General features: G+C 50.5%; 2 non-coding genes and 1 pseudogene across 2 annotated transcripts in view; all 3 read left to right on the top strand.

The window, feature by feature from the left end:
* The first annotated feature begins 3904 nt into the window (after window positions 1-3904).
* On the top strand, window positions 3905-5091 carry LOC149265732 (18S ribosomal RNA; annotated as a pseudogene).
* Window positions 5092-5294: 203 nt separating this feature from the next.
* LOC149265731 (5.8S ribosomal RNA) lies at window positions 5295-5448 on the top strand. Its single transcript, XR_016261354.1, has one exon. It is a non-coding gene; the product is annotated as a 5.8S ribosomal RNA (ribosomal RNA).
* A 247-nt stretch (window positions 5449-5695) lies between these two features.
* LOC149265730 (25S ribosomal RNA) overlaps window positions 5696-6570 on the top strand; it is a 3409-nt gene continuing 2534 nt past the window's right edge. The window contains exon 1 of the ribosomal RNA XR_016261377.1: window positions 5696-6570. This exon is cut by the window's right edge and continues 2534 nt beyond it. This is a non-coding gene — a ribosomal RNA (25S ribosomal RNA).

Below are 6570 nucleotides of genomic sequence, written 5' to 3'. Positions count from 1 at the left end.
ATGTTGGCCACGCTCATCCTGGGAGGCATATGTGAACACTTCCCCTTCCGCTCTCCAAGTTCTTGGAGCTATATGGGATGTTTTGGTGTGGCTCCCTGGCTCGTCCTGGTCCCCCTCGTTCCCTATCCAGATGATACCAGTGACAGGTTTTATTTCCGTGTGAAAGGTGGCTTGGTAATCGAGTTGTGTTTTCACATTTTCCTGAACGATGGCCTTGGGTTGTCTGTAGGGTGGCCGATTTTCATCTTCTCTCCATCCCCACTCGGTAGCGCATGAGCGATAATGTTTCCCATGCTCGTCACGGGAGGCATATGTGGACAATTGCTCTCTAAGTTCTTGGAGCTATAGGGGCTATTGTGGTTTGGTTCCCTGGCTCGTCTTGGTCTCCTTGTCCCCCTCTAGATGATACCAGTGACAGGTTTTCTTTCCGTGTGAAAGGTGGGTTGGTAATCGAGCTGTGTTTTCATGTTTGCCTGAACAATGGACTTGGGTCGTTTGTAGGGTGTCCGATTTTCATCATCTCTCCATCCCCACTCAGTAGCACATGAGTGGTAATGTTTGCCATGCCCGTCCCTCTTTCCCATCCCAAGATAAGAATGTTGAAAGTTTTCTCGGCGTTCCTATGAGCCTTCGTTGCTGCGGTCCTGAATGGAAGCCCCAAAACTCTATCGTGCCTATGTCACTATCATGCCCCTCGGTTGTTGCGAATAGAGAATTTTGATTGGGTTGGGCAGCCATTTGTCACTGCATTGAAATTGGCTCCTCGTTATATTGTTCACCTCCTCCCTATTTGGTGCGGAGGATTTTGCTTTTCGTGTGAAAGGTGGGTTTGTAATTGAGTTGGTTTTTCGGGTTTGCCTCAAGAATGGCCTTGGGTCATTTGTAGGGTGTTTGATTTTCATCTTCTCTCCATACCCACTCGGTAGCGAATGAGTGTTAATGTTGGCCATGCTTGTCCCGAGAGGCATATGTGAACAATTCTCCTTCTGCTCCAAGTTTTGCGAGTTGTATGGGTGGTTGTGGTGTGGCTCCTTGTGATGGCTAGCCTCTTCATTGTTTAGATGTTTATGGTGCCGGTGTCTTGTGCTTGTACTCTTTCCATGTTGGCATTGTCAGTTGAGATGCATACATTTAAGAGGGACGTGGAAGGGTTTTGGTTGTAAACCACCTACCCTCCCTCTTGCTTGCTTTTTTTGTCGGGCGATGTGAGGCGTTGTTCTCCTTATTGTAAAGTCAAGGGTTGGAATTCCTTTCAAAGTGCACATCATTCGTGGTTGCGTTGGCTTTGAGATTTTGATAGATGTTTTGGCCCATATGTTTGATCGAGGGGTCAGCTCTTCCCTTGCATCTTGCATGTGTGGCAGGCTTTTGTGGTTGGAAATGTTACATCACAATGTTTATGGGCATTTGTTGTTTCAATTGTGTGTATGCGCTCCTGGTCCAATTGGGAGGAGGCTTGCTATGTCGATGGTGGGGGCTATCTGGAAGAAGGATTTCGAGGTGGAATGCTTCGACCTCCCTCTTTTGCGTGGAGGTGGCCGTAGGGGAAAAGTATTCATCGTCCAGTCGGTAAAGTTGTGGGAAATCTCCTAGGTTTCCTGTACGCAGGGTACGGGGGGTGCGGAGCTGCCCGATCCCTCCTCTTGTTTGGATATGTTCTTGTATTGTGTAGTGAGCCTCTTGATTTTCATTTATTTCCTTCCTTTGCCTTCGCATCATGGTTGTTGCAGGCGGTCAAGTGATCGAGGTCCACCGTTGCTGCTGTCCGGGTGGACTCCTAGGTGGCCTCGGTGCATGGCGTGGAGGGTCGGGGGGCACATTTCTAAGAGAGGTTGTGGGCTCGGTTGGTCTTGTTGTTTTGTTTCCTTCCATTTCCTTTGCATTGACGCTGCCACAGGCGATCATGCGATCGAGGTCCATCGTTGCTTCTCTCCGGGTGGACTCCTAGGTGGCCTCTCTGCGGGGATGGGAGGGTTGGGGGGCACTTGTTGTTTCAATTGTGTATGTGCTCGTGGTCCAACGGGGAGGAGGCTTGCTACTAGAGTCATCGATGGTGGGGGCTATCTGGAAAAAGGATTTCGAGGTGGAATGCTTCGACCTCCCTCCTTTGCGTGGAGGTGGCCGTAGGGGAAAATTATTCATCGTCCGGTCGGTAAAGCTGTGGGACATCTCCTAGGTTTCCTGTACGCAGGGTGCGTAGGGTGCGGAGCTGCCTGATCCCTCCTCCTATTTGGATATGTGTTCTTGTATTATGCAGCGACCCTCTTGATTTGCATTTATTTCCTTCCTTTGCCTTCGCATCGTGGTTGCCATAGGCGGTCAAGTGATCGAGGTCCACCATTGCTGCTATCGCGGGTGGATTCCTAGGTGGCCTCGGTACGTGGTGTGGAGGGTCGGGGGGCATTTCTAAGAAAAGTTGTGGGCTTGGTTGGTCTTGTTGTTTTGTTTCATTCTGTTTCCTTTGCATTGAGGCTGCCGCAGGTGGTCATGCGATCGAAATCCATCGTTGTTGCTGTTTGGGTGGACTCCTAGGTGGCCTCTTTGCAAGGAGGGTTGGGGGGCACTTGTTGTTTCAATTGTGTATGCACTCGTGGTCCAATGGGGAGGAGGCTTGCTACTATAGTCATCGATGGTGGGGGCTATCTGGAAGAAGGATTTCGAGGTGGAACGCTTCGACCTCCCTCCTTTGCGTGGAGGTGGCCATAGGGGAAAATTATTCATCGTTCGGTCGGTAAAGCTGTGGGAAATCTCCTAGGTTGCCTGTACGTAGGGTGCGTGGGGTGCGGAGCTGCCCGATCCCTCCCCTTGTTTGGATATTTGTTCTTGTATTGTGTAGCGACCCTCTTGATTTGCATTTATTTCCTTCCTTTGCCTTCGCATCGTGGTTGCCACAAGCGGTCAAGTGATCGAGGTCCACTGTTGCTGCTGTCGCGGGTTGACTCCTAGGTGGCCTCGGTGCGTGGCGTGGAGGTTTGGGGGGCATTTCTAAGAGTGGTTACGGGCTCGGTTGGTCTTGTTTTATTTCCTTCCGTTTCCTCTCTGCATTGAGGCTGCTGCATGCGATCACGAGATCGAGATCCATCGTTGCTACTGTCCGGGTGGACTCCTAGGTGGCCCCTGTGTGAGGAGGGGTGGGTTGGGGGGAATTTTTGAGGGAGGTTGCAGGCTCTGTTTGTCTTGTATGATTTCCTTCCCTTGCCTTTGTGTCGAGGCTGCCGCAGGTGATCATCTGATTGAGGTCCACTATTGTTGTTGTCCGGGTGGACTCCTAGGTGATATTACTGCGAGCGCGGGGAGGTTTGCATGGCCTCTCTATGATAGGATTTGTGCAGTCAGTCATCCTCTTTTTATTTTCCTTCCTTTTCCTTCACATCGAGGCTGCCGCAGGCAGTCGGGAGATCGAGGTACATCGTTGCTGCTGTCCGGGTGGATTTCTAGGTGGCCTCGGTGCGGGGCGGGGAGGGTTGTGGCTCATTTATAATATAGAGGTTGCGTGGTTGGTCATTCTCCATTTTTTTCCTTTGCATCGAGGCTGTCGTAGGCGATCGGGTGATCGACGTCCACCATTGCTGCTGTCCGGGTGGACTCCTAGGTGGCCTCCATGCGGGGCGTGGAGGCCTTTGGAGGCATCATTTCTAAGGGAGTGGGTGAGTGATCACTCGTTTTCTTGTTGGTTGGGCCGTGGCTGCAAACTCTGGAGTGGCCCTAGTGCATTGTGGCTTGGCAGGTCTGCCCATTTGTTCGCCGTGTCCTTGGCATGTTGCGTGTGCTTCCTTCTTGGGATGCAAGAGGTGCAAGGCATAAAAGTTTTACATGATATTTTGACATCTCTTTGACTTGATGGGTGTTCAGGTTGGCTCTCGGTAAGAGAGCACCCAGAATGCCCTTTGAAGTGGGAGGGTGCTACCTGGTTGATCATGCCAGTAGTCATATGCTTGTCTCAAAGATTAAGCCATGCATGTCTAAGTATGAACTAATTCAGACTGTGAAACTACGGATGGCTCATTAAATCAGTTCTAGTTTTTTTGATGGTACCATACTACTCGGATAACCGTAGTAATTCTAGAGCTAATATGTGCACCAAGTCCCGACTCTTAGGAAGGGATGCATTTTTTAGATAAAAGGTTGGCGCGGGCTTGCCCGCTTCTCCAGCGAATCATGATAACTCGACGGATCGCACAACCCTTGTGCTGGCGATGCTTCATTCAAATTTTTTCCCTATCAACTTTCGATGGAAGGATAGAGGCCTACCATGGTGGTGATGGGTGACGGAGAATTAGGGTTCGATTCCAGAGAGGGAGCCTAAGAAACGGCTACCATATCCAAGGAAGGCAGCAGGCGTGCAAACTACCCAATCCTGACATGGGGAGGTAGTAACAATAATTAACAATACTGGGCTCATCGAGTCTGGTAATTGGAATGAGTACAATCCCTTAACGAGGATCCATTGGAGGGCAAGTCTGGTGCCAACAACCGCAGTAATTCCAGCTCCAATAGCGTATTTTAAGTTGTTGCAGTTAAAAATCTCGTAGTTGGATCTTGGGTCGATCCGCCTACTCGGTGTGCACCTGCCCTTCCGTCCCTTTTGTCGGTGGCATGCTCCTAGCCTTAATTGGCTGGGTCGTGGTTTCGATGCTGTTACTTTGAAAAAATTAGAGTGCTCAAAGAAAGCTTATGCTCTAAATACATTAGCATGGAATAACGTGATAGGAGTCTGGTCCTATTGTGTTGGCCTTCGGGACCGGAGTAATGCTTAATAGGGACTGTCGGGGGCATTCGTATTTCATTGTTAGAGGTGAAATTCTTGGATTTATGAAAGATGGACCACTGTGAAAGCATTTGCCAGGGATGTTTTCATTAATTAAGAACGAAAGTTGAGGGCTCGAAGATGATCAGATACCGTCCTAGTCTCAACCATAAATGATGCCGACCAGGGATTTGCAGATGTTGCTCTAAGGACTCCACTAGCACCTTCTGAGAAATCAGAGTGTTTGGGTTCTGGGGGGAGTATGGTCGCAAGGCTAGTGTTGGGGAAGGGCTAAAAGTAGTGTGAGCTCTCGGGGTGGCCACCCTAGTCCTTCTGGATCATTGTTCCACACATTTTCCCCTTTTTGCGAGGGCGTGGGGCTGGGGGAGATTGTCCTCTATTTGAGCCTCCCCCTGTGAAGGAGTTAGACACCTTTGTTTCTCTTTCTCTCATGCATTTTACCTCCTTTTTCCCCTTGGCCTTACATTTGTTGTGGGGGGTGCCCCTATTCATTTTTGTGGCTGATTTTTTGGTAATACGTGGAAACGACTCTCGGCAACGGATATCTCGGCTCTTGTTACGATGAAAAACGTAGAGAAATGCGATACCTAGTGTGAATTGAAGAATCTCGTGAATCATCGAGTTTTTGAACGCAATTTGCGCCCGAGGCCTCGGACGAGGGCACGTCTGTCTGGGCGTCACATCCCATTCAAACGTGCTCCCTGCAATATGCTAGGGAGTAGCGGAGCTAGTCGTCCATGCCCCATGCTGTGCGGTCGGCTGAAATACCTCAAGCGATGTTTCCTGGCGTGCGTCGATGAGCAGTGATCTTGTCCCCTTCGATGGGCAGTCGGCGTTAGCTGATGTGGGCATTGTGTGGCATCGCTCGAACTTGCTTTACTCTCTCTTGTCCTCCCATGGGGTAGGGTGGATTTAGCTCCAACTTTGTGACCTCAGCTCAGGCGAGAACACCCGCTGATTTTAAGCATATAATTAAGAGGAGGAAAAGAAACTTAAAAGGATTTCCCTAGTAGCGGCGAGTGAACCGGGAAGAGCCCAGCATAAAAATAGGGCGGCGGCGCCGCCTGAATTGTAGTCTGTAGAAGCATCCTCAGCGGCGGACCTGGGCCAAGTCCCTTGGAAAGGGGTGCCTGAGAGGGTGACAGCCCCATTGGCCCAGGACCCTACCGCATCACAAGGCATTATCGGTGAGTCAGGTTGTTTGGGAATGTAGCCCTAATTGGGTGGTAAATTCCGTCCAAGGCTAAATACGGGCGAGAGATCGATAGCGAACAAGTACCGTGAAGGAAAGATGAAAAGGACTTTGAAAAGAGAGTTAAAGAGTGCTTGAAATTGCCGGGAGGGAAGTGGATGGAGGCTGTTGATGCGTCTCGGTCGGATGTAGAATGGCTCAGGCTGGTCCGCCGCTCGAATTGAGGTGCAAACCAATACGGGCTGCTGCATCGTCACAAGTGTGGGTGGATTACTACCTATTGGTTTGCCGCTGCAGTGGTAAAGGAACGAAGTGTGCGCCCTTGTGGTGGGCCGTGTGCACATGCACGCTCGTGGTGTTGGTTGGCGGGCTTTCCATTCGACCCATCTTGAAACACAGACCAAGGAGTCTAACATGTGTGCGAGGTGGCGAGTTTGAAAACCTGCAAGGCGTAAGGAAGCTGACAGGTGAGATCCCCTCTCTGGGGGGTGCATCATTGACCGACCTTGAGCTTATGCGAAGGGTTCGAGTGCGAGCACACCTGTTGGGACCCGAAAGATGGTGAACTATGCCTGAGCAGGGCAAAGCCAGAGGAAACTCTGGTGAAGGG

Source organism: Pinus tabuliformis, chromosome 6, assembly GCF_031772625.1.
Source record: "Pinus tabuliformis cultivar Carrire ecotype Pingquan chromosome 6, CPIR1, whole genome shotgun sequence".
Classification (NCBI taxonomy): domain Eukaryota; kingdom Viridiplantae; phylum Streptophyta; class Pinopsida; order Pinales; family Pinaceae; genus Pinus; species Pinus tabuliformis.
The sequence above is the reverse complement of the archived record's forward strand: the minus strand, read 5'-3'. Positions and strand labels throughout refer to the sequence as shown.